Source organism: Phyllobates terribilis, unplaced genomic scaffold (genome assembly GCF_046119375.1).
Source record: "Phyllobates terribilis strain yellow unplaced genomic scaffold, ASM4611937v1 Scaffold_1__5_contigs__length_1240528914, whole genome shotgun sequence".
NCBI classification, from domain to species: Eukaryota; Metazoa; Chordata; class Amphibia; order Anura; family Dendrobatidae; genus Phyllobates; species Phyllobates terribilis.
Window position 1 is genome coordinate 820616799 of NW_027362761.1, and position 10325 is coordinate 820627123.

Consider the following 10325-nt stretch of genomic DNA (forward strand, 5'->3'; position numbering starts at 1 on the left):
AACCACAGTTATTGTTTACTGGGGTATACCACACTTTTTTAAATAGAGATATTTGCGGCTGAACAGTGAGCGACACACTCAAACTGCTTTTTTTTTAGATACCAAAGGCCCAAAACTGGATAGTACAGCGATTTGACCCGTGGAACTGCGAAACCACACTGGGATGTCGGGCCTACACAAGACTATTTTCAACAGATATTTTTTTGTGTCACAACAGTCAGGAGACACTACTGTTTTTCTTTACGGAAAAAACTACCAAAAGCTGAATAATAGAGATTTTTTACCGTGGGATAGAAAAACCACAGTTATTGGTTACTGGGGTATACCACACTTTTTTAAATAGAGATATTTGCGGCTGAACAGTGAGCGACACACTCAAACTGCTTTTTTTTTAGATACCAAAGACGCAAAACTGGATAGTACAGCGATTTGACCCGTGGAACTGCGAAACCACACTGGGATGTCGGGCCTACACAAGACTATTTTCAACAGGTATATTTTTGTGTCACAACAGTCAGGAGACACTACTGTTTTTCTTTACGGAAAATATACCAAAACCTGAATAATAGAGATTTTTTACCGTGGGATGGCAAAACCACAGTTATTGTTTACTGGGGTATACCACACTTTTTTAAATAGAGATATTTGCGGCTGAACAGTGAGCGACACACTCAAACAGTTTTTTTTTTTAGATACAAATGGCCCAAAATGGATAATACAGAGGTTTGAACCGTGGAAGTGCAAAACAACACTTCTGTTTCTCTAGCCTACACCAGACTATTTTCAACAGTTATATTTGTGTCTGAAAAATCAGAGACACACTTTTTTTTTGGGGGGGGGGGGGGGGACACCAAAAGGTTAATAAGACGGGTATTTGTACAGTGTGAAGGAGGAAAAAAAAGGAGGATTTAGATGAAAAAAAAAGGATTTTTCCTGGCCCCTGACACCTGGTGCTAAGTCCAGCAATTTCAGCAACAGGAGCACACAGGACTGTAATGCAGCGTTTGCTGGTATAACCACTGTGTCTCCTATACAGCCTGCCTGCCTGGTATCTGGGATGGATATTAGTCCAGAAAAGGACTGTTTGTTTGTTCTGGCAGCCTTTACAGACCCTACACTAACTATTTTGCAGTTTATATCTCTCCCTAAATCAGCAGCGCTGTCCCTACACTGTCTAATCCGGAGCGACTGTGTCCAAGATGGCGGCGCCCGGTTTTAAATACTCGAGGTGACGCTGTGCGGCCAGCCAATCACTGTAATGCCCACAACCAACATGGCTGCGGCATTACAGTGACTGGCTGGCAATCCCTGCATGTTCATTGGCTCTGTAAAGAGCGCCAAACATGCAGGGCGGAGACCCGAGCTCCCGCCCGAGTAACCCGGAAATGCTCGGTGCTCGCCGAACATCCCGAGTAGCGTGATGCTCAGGCGAGTACCGAGCAGTGTCGAGCATGTTCGCTCAACACTAGTCCCTACCCCATTCCTTGGAATGCAAGCGCAAGTATGCAACCAGCCACCCACCCACCCACAGGCTGCAATACTATACTGCCAAATTTTTGACAGCTGCTTGCACTTGAAATGTGGCCTTTTAGGCTCGTGGAGGCGGAAGCTGTCCACAACCTTATGGCGGCGGCGACCGGGTATCCATACTGGGTCCCCAGCCGTCACTATTTGTCCCGGTGTCGTCTCTGCCTTCCACAAGCACGAGTCCTACAACATTACCCGTGCCCTCCCCAGTGAACTTACTGAGAAGACTGCCTACCCACAAACATGTGGTCAAGTGAATGTGGCCAAGGACGGTACGGAGCCAGTCCACAGCTTTTTTTGCTGAGAGTTGTATTTCACCACAGCCATATTCTTTAGCTGTCATTTCTCCCAGGAAGTCCTCTAAAGCTGCTTGCACTTAAAATGTGGCCTTTTAAGCTCGTGGAGGCGGAAGCTTTTCACAACCTCATGCCGGCGGCGGCCGGGTGTCCATACTCGGTCCCCAGCCGCTACTATTTCTCCCTGTATCATCTCCGCCTTCCAGAAGCACGGGTCCCACAACATTACCACACGTGGACACGGTGAATGTGGCCAGGGATGGTACGGAGCCAGTCCACATTAAAAATGCAACCATAGAGTGTCCGGGAACCTTCCCACACACTTTTCTTAGCCAGGGCTGCTTCTCAGCAGGGTTGGACGGGCGCACCAGAGAATCCTCGTGTGGGCCCTAGCTTCTCCATCAGGAGAGCTCATGATAGGCGCAAACTTTGCAGCTGCTATGGGGCTCTTCAGCGGGGGAGAAAGGTGGTCCCTTTGAATCAAATCCTCTGGTGGGCCCAATGTTTTTCAGTCTGACACTGCTTCTCAGTGAGAGTTGTATTTCACCACAGCCATATTCTTTCGCTTGGTGAAAGGACTGGCATAGAGGGAAATCGTATCTACTCTGGGTGTCATTTCTCCCAGGAAGTCCTCTAATGAAGCTTGTTGCAGAAGCAATGGCAGCCTGTCCAACATCAGCTCGCATTTGTCGGTGGTGCTTCAACACACAAACATCTTTCTTTGCGCCTTTAATTTCATGACTACAGAGTTGGGCAATGGCCTGATCTGCAATGCGGTTTGACAAATAACATGCATAAGCACGTCCAATCCACATTAAAAAAGCAGCCATAGAGTGTCCGAGAACCTTCCCACACACTTTTCTTAGCCAGGGCTGCTTCTCGGCAGGGTTGGAGGGGTGGGCCCTGGCTTCTCCTTCAGGAGAGTTCATAGTTCATAGACATGTTTCCATTACAAAGGAGCGAGTGTGCTATACAGTTATAGGGTATGCAGTGAGTCCAACTGCTAACAAAATTTGGGAAAAACCCCACTAACAATTTAAACACACATAGAGCAGGGCCACAGTAATGACATGTTTCCATTACAAAGGAGCGGGTGTGCTATACAGTTATAGGGTATGCAGTGAGTCCAATGGCTGACAAAATTTAGGAAAAACCCCACTAACAATTTAAAGACACATAGAACAGGGCCACAGTAACGACAAATTCCCATTAGAAAGGAGACGGTCTCCCATACTGTTTGACTATGCAGTGAAGCAACGGCTGCTAAAACTTTGGATGAACTCCAATGTCCCTTGCAAGAGACGCAGAGGTCGGAGAGCCTCCTAAAAACAATGTTCCCATTATTACGAAGTGGGTCTCCCATGTGTTTGCCTAGGCAGTGAATGTAAAAGCTGCCAAAAATTGGGAGGCATTCCAATGTCCCTTGGAAGAGACGTGGGGAGGGCCTCATAAAAAAATGTTCCCATTAGAAAGGAGTGGGTCTCCTATACTTGTAATGCCCATGCACTAAGTGTATGGGCTGACAAACATTTACCCCTGGGGGGTATACCTGAACATACTGTATAAAAAAACATTTTTTACGGGCATCATAAAGACCCTTTATGTGGGTGTTGCATCACGGACCATGGTCATCCTGGTGATATGGTGGTGGAAGATGAGGATGAGAAGTAGGAGGACAAGAGCAAAAGAGCAAATAGCCAAAATCAGGAAGCATATACCCATGTGTGGGTGTGAAAAGGTGCATGGGAATACACCTCCCAAAAAAAGACACTGGATTTGAATTTATGTTACGCTGCTATCATTCGGTGGTGTTGAGAAGTCTGGCCCAATCCAGCCCTTGTTCATTTTTATAAGAGTCAGCCTGTCAGCATTTTCAGTTGACAGGCGGATGCGCTTATCAGTTATAATTCCACCAGAGGCTCTAAAAACCGCTCTGATAAAACGCTAGAGGCAGGGCAGGCCAGGACCTCCAAGGGGTAGAGAGCCAGTTCATCCCACGTATCCAGCTTGGATACCCAATAATTATAAGGCACAGACGAATCACGGAGGATGCTGGTACTCCCTCAGCATCTTCCCAAACTTTGCACTCCTTCTGAGAGTACCCCGCGCCTCAGGGCCTGTGCGATGGGAGGGGCTGAGATAATTTTCCCAGAACTTTGACAGTATTCCCCTGCCTCTGCTGGATTGGAGTTGTGTCTCTCTCGCCTGTAGTCCTTGGTTGTCCAACGAACTATGAACTCTCCCGCCAGCGTTTTCAGATGGGAATTTTTTTAATAGTTTTGCAACAAGGGCCTTATGGTACTGCCCCATTTTTGTAGACTTGTTCGCCTCAGTAATAAGAGATATAAAGTTCTTCTTGTAGCATGAGTCTAGAAGTGTTACCAACCAGTAATGACTGTCACCCAAAATTTTGAGAACACGAGGGTCATGGGAAAAGCAGCGGAACATAAACTCAGCCATGCGTGCCAGACTGCTAACAGGCAAGACTTCCGTGTCCTCACCAAGAGGACAAGTGACCATGCTCTCCTCCTCCTCCTCCTCCTCTCTGTCCTCAGGCCATCCACGCTGAACAGATGGTATGACAGTTGTGCAGGTAGTACCGTCTATAGCGCATGAAACTAGCTCCTGATCTTCCTCCTCCTCCTCTTCCTCATTGTCACCTAATCCACATTGGAATGAGATGAGGCTGGGCTGTGTGTAATCACCCTGTATGGTTCCTTGGTCCATCTCATCGTGCTCCGCCTGCAATGCATCCTCTTTGATTGAAAGCAGAGAGTGTTTCAGAAGACAGAGAAGCGGGATGGTGACGCTAATTATGGCGTAAATGTAGCGCCCCGAGGACTTGGTCGCTACAGAGGTATTGCACCTCATCCAGAGGTGTGATATCCCACTCCCGGGTAAGGATGGAGTATGGATCAAGGCTCAGTAGGCTGCATACAGCACACACCCCATTTCTGAGGGACAGCTCAACGGTGCTCCCACTAGACAGAAGTGCAGGCACGACAGCATCTGTCCCTGGCTGGAGTGGGGAGGGGGGTGGAATACCCAGTGCTGTAGGGGCAGATAGGTGGAGTCCTCAAAGTTTTGGAGGATGGTACATATGTCTGACATCCATGTCCACTCCTGAGGTCTTATGTGTGGAGTCTGAACTGAATGTCGACGGCATTTTTGATGCTGGTACTCAACAACTGCCCTCTTCTGCTCACAAATCCTTCCCAACATCTGCAGTGTAGAGTTACAACACGTGGGGACATCACACACCAGTCTGTGAGCCGGAAGCTGCTAACACTGCTGAAACACGGCAAGGGCGGCGGAAGCTGTAGGTGACTTTCTAAAATGGGCACACAGACGGCGTACTTGAACAAGCAGATCCGGCAGCTCCGGGTAGGATTTGATAAACCGCTGAACCACGAGGTTAAGCACATGGGCCAGGGATGGTATGTGTGTGAGTTCGCCACGCCTCAGAGCTGCCAAAAGGTTCTGGCCATTGTCACACACGACCATGCCTGGCTGTAGGTTCAGCGGTGTGAGCCACAGATCTGCCTGCTCTTTCAGAGCTGTCCACAACCCTTCAGTATTGTGCGGTTTGTCACCTAAGCATATTAGCTTCAACACACCCTGTTGCCGCTTGGCCGAGGCAGTGCTGCAATGCTTCTAGCTTGTGACTGATGTGGTCATTTCGGAGATGGAGACTGAAGAGGAGGAGGAGGCTGAGGAGGATGAGGTGCAGAAGCTGTAGACTGTGGGGCCACCCTGATTGACCTAGGGCCCGCAATCCTTGGTGTCGGGAGGACGTGTTCCATCCCAAGGTTCGACTGGGTCCCAGCTTCCAATATGTTAACCCAGTGTGCCGTCAGCGAGATGTACCGTCCCTGCCCATAAGCACTTGCCCACGTGTCCGTGGTTAGGTGGACTTTCCCAGTAACTGCGTTGTTGAGGGTATGGCTAATGCTTTGGGACACGTGCTTGTGTAATGCGGGGACGGCACACCGGGAGAAATAGTGGCGGCTGGGGACCGAGTACGGAGGAACGGCCTCCGCCATCAGGTTGCGGAATGCTTCCGTCTCCACGAGCCTAAAAGGCAACATTTCGAGCTCAAGCAGTCACGAAATGTGGAAATTTAGTAGTGTGGTCTGTGGGGCGTTGGCTGCGTATTTGTGCTTGCGTTCCAAGTACTGGGGTATGGACAACTTAACGCTGCGCTGGGACAAGGACATGGACGTGCTTCCTGATGCTACTACTTGAGAGTGTGCAACGACAGGTGCAGGGCAGGAGGCATCTTCGCATGCACCATGGACAGTGGATTGGCTTGCATGCACAACAGCAGAAGAAGCAGTGGTGCAGGAGGCATCTTCGCATGCACCATGGACAGTGGATTGGCTTGCATGCACAACAGCAGAAGAAGCAGTGGTGCCACCCGCAGACACTGTTCCTGGACTCTGGGGTTCGACCCACAAAGTCGGGTGCTTTGCTGCCATGTGCCTGATCATGCTGGTGGTGGTCAAGCTGGTCGTTTTTCCACCCCTGCTGATGCTGGCCTGGCAGGTGCTGCAAATGGCCTTTTTGGGATTATCGGCAGAGTCTTTCAAAAACAACCAGACTTGGGAAGACCTAACAGTTGTACTGGCAACTTCCTTCGTGTTGGTGTTACAGGGAACGGTTGCCTGCCTTCTGTCTGCGCCCACCACACTGCTTCTTCCTGCCTGTTGGGGTGCTCTGCCTCCCTCTCCCTGTGTGCTGCTCTCCTCACTCTGCATGTCGGTTGGGTCAGTTACTATATCATCGTCCACCTCTTGTGACACTTTCCCACGGTCGCCTTCGTGTGATCGTGGCTTCTCAAATATTTGTCCGTTGCTACATGCGATCTCCTCTTGCTCAGCTTCAAGTGGCCCGGGCGAGAGGCCTGAATCTATAAATGGAAAAGTGAACAGCTCTTCGGAGTGTCCAAGTGTGAGATCAGTTGTCTCTGGGCACTCGGCATGATGGGAGGAAAGAGGTTCAGGGTGTGGAATATGCGGTCCAGACTCATGGCTACTGAGACTTGACCGTGTGGAAGACAGGGTGGTGGTGGTGGCGGCTAAGTGACTGGAAGCATTATCTGCTATCCAACCAATAACCTTTTCACACTGCTCCGTGTTCACTAGTGGTGTTCTGCGGTCCCCTAGTAATTGGGACAGGAAGGTCGAGCGAGAAGATGTGGGTGTTTGTTGTGGCACAATTTTAGCTTGCCCACGGCCTCGGCCTCTGCATACACTATCACCATCACGTCCAGTTCCCCATCCCTTGCCACGTGCCTTGCCCATTTTAAATGGAAGACAATATCTTCCACGCTCACTACAAATGGCTGAATTTGGAGCGAACTTATATGTGATCCGCGTGACGGACAAACCACAGTTTTAAATAGTTGGACTGTAGGTAACAGTTTTGAACAGCAAACTGGTGTCAATAGCTTCACTGACACACTGAAACAATTTTTTAATGGAGGCCAGAAATGGCAGTATTTTCTGAAAACGTATATGTGATCCGTGTAATGGAGAAAACACAGTATTAAATACCTGGCCTGTATTTAACTATTTTAAACATCAAACTGGTGTCAATAGCTTCACTGACACACTAAAACAAATTTTTAATGGAGGCCAGAAATGGCAGAATTGTCTGAAAACGTATATGTGATCCGTGTAACGGAGAAAACACAGTATTAAATACCTGGCCTGTATTTAACTATTTTAAACATCAAACTGGTGTCAATAGCTTCACTGACACACTAAAACAAATTTTTAATGGAGGCCAGAAATGGCAATATTTTCTGAAAATGTATATGTGATCCGTGTGACGGAGAAAACACAGTTTTAAATACCTGGCCTGTAGGTAACTATTTTGAACAGCAAACTGGTGTCAATAGCTTCACTGACACACTGAAACAAATGTTTAATGGAGGCCAGAAATGGCAATATTTTCTGAAAACGTATATGTGATCCGTGTGACGGAGAAAACATAGTTTTAAATACCTGGCCTGTAGGTAACTATTTTGAACAGCAATCTGGTGTCAATAGCTTTACTGACACAATGAAACAAATTTTTACTGGAAGCCAGAAATGGCAGTATTTTGAGCGCAATTATGTGTGATGCGTGTGACAGACAAACCTCAGTTTTAAATAGCTGGATTTTTAGCGCTGTAATATGGAAAGGACCTGGATGTATTCTGCAGTGCCAACAAGCAAATGGCACAGAAAAATGGTGTTCTCTGGATTGCTTTTTAAGCAAATAATGAGGATTAAGATCCCAAAAAAAATTATTCCTGCCCCCTGAGACCTGGGCCTATTTCTAGAAATATCTAACAGCAGCAGCAGACAAAACTGGAATGCAGCTGTGGCGCCCCTGAGGGTTCAGTCGCCACAGAGGTACTGCAATTAGTAGTGTCTCACTCTCTGCTAAGGAAAGGGTACAGCCCGGGACCCCAACACCTGCATCCAACACTACACTGCTCCAGGCCAGCTGGAAGGGCAAGATGCACTGTGTTCTGCTGAGCCCTGTCCCTGGCTGGAGTAGGGGGGGACCAGAGTAAGGGGGAACCAAGTAGTGGGTGTGGGTGGAGGAAGGAGTTTAGGGGAGCATTTGTTAGGAGTATAAATAGGGGATCCATCTTAGTTAGAGGGAGAGTGTGCAGTGAGTAAGGAGAGAGTTCTGAGTCTAGTGAGTGAAGCAGGTGCTCTGCAGGAGCTCTGCTCCAGGTTAGGCCTAGTGAATGAGGCCCAGCAGAGGAGAGAAGAGGAGGGGAGCAGAGGAGGAAGGCTCCGGTAACTGAAGGGGTCCCAGGGGTAAGGAAGGAGCAAGAAGCCACCAGTACGCTCTAATCTGTCAAGTGTCAGAGGGCCAGGCCGCAAGAAGGGAACTGGTCCCTGGGCTAGTCGTGTCACTACAGGTCTCGGCTAGGAAACCGGAGATATCTAACTTTTATGGTGCAGTTGCCATATTCGCATCCGAGTAGCCAAGAAGGGCAGCCATGTAGGATCAGGGAACTCCAGGTGACCCTGAGGGATCCGAGGACGCCATCTTGGGACTCAGTTTGTGAGGCGCAGGGCAGAAGGGAGAGACCCAGCGCGGAAAGTCGGCTGAGGAAAGGAACATATGAAAAGGGGGTCCCGATAAGTACTCTCGAATTGCCGGAGGGACTTCTGAACCCCTGCTTGGTGAACGCAGCGCGACGCGGGAAGCGATAACCTGTACGGTGTACCTGTGGAAACTAAAAAGAACTGTGAGTAAAAATTGGACGACTGCACTCCACTCTCTCTGTCGGTTATTGGCGCTGCGCCATCATCCCTCCTATGTTACAAGTCCCTGCATCCCTTCTATCAACCCTGCCCCGGTGGCCCGCTCCCCCTGTGGGGAGCAGAAACATCCCAGCTGCCATCCCATCACCCCGGGAGGTCTGCAGTAGCGCTGGTACCTATTACCAGAAACCACAGGTGGCGTCACGAGACAAACTATTAGCAAAAAACACTAAACCCCCCCCCTTTTAAAGAGTGACCCCAGGGTACGGGCCCGGGAGCCGACTGCCGTGACATCCCACAGAAGGTCAAGGCCCGGGTACTGAGTCTCCCCCATATATCTGCTATGTACCCCTGCCCGCCTATATACACTGCCTGCCTGATATCTCTGCAGATAGATTAGTCCTCAGAAGGACTGTTTGTTGAGATGGATATGTGTCTCTAATATAGTTTGGTACACCTACACCAACTAGAAAAAAGCAAATCTCTCCCTAGCTCAGCAGCACCTCTCCCTACACTGTCTGATTCCGGAGTGACTGTGACGAGCATGGCGGGACCAGGTCAGATATAGACCTGATGACGCTTTGCGGCCAGCCAATCACTGTAATGCCACAACCAACCTGGCTGCGGCATTACAGTGAGTGGCAGACAATCTCTGCATGTTCATTGGCTCTGTAAATAGCGCCAAACATGCAGGGAGGGGACCCGAGCTCCCGCCAAGCAACCCCAGAAATACTCGGTGAGCACTGAGCATCTCGAGCAGTGAGATGCTCGGGCGAGAACCGAGCAGTAGCGAGCATGCTCACTCATCACTAATATAGATCACTTGATGTTTAAAATTTCACACCTCATGCTTGAGTGCCAGCACAGGTAGCAGTTCCTTAAAAGTCACTGGGCAGTGAGATGCTTGGGCGAGCACCGAGCAGTAGCGAGCATGCTCGCTCATCACTAATATAGATCACTTGATGTTTAAAATTTCACACCTTATGCTTGAGTGCCAGCACAGGTAGCAGTTCCTTAAAAGCCACTGGGTAATTTATAGATTACCATGCGACTCCTCCTTCTTAGTCCTAAAACAGAAAATATGAAATCGTGAATAGTAAACTTTTTTTCAAAACTTTTTGAAAAAGGAATTTCATTCTACTTACAAAAAAATGTATTTAAAATTGCATTTAGAAAGTCTCCAGGTCACCTGCCCAACTCTGAGTTTCGCCTCTTACCTTCTTCCTAGGGC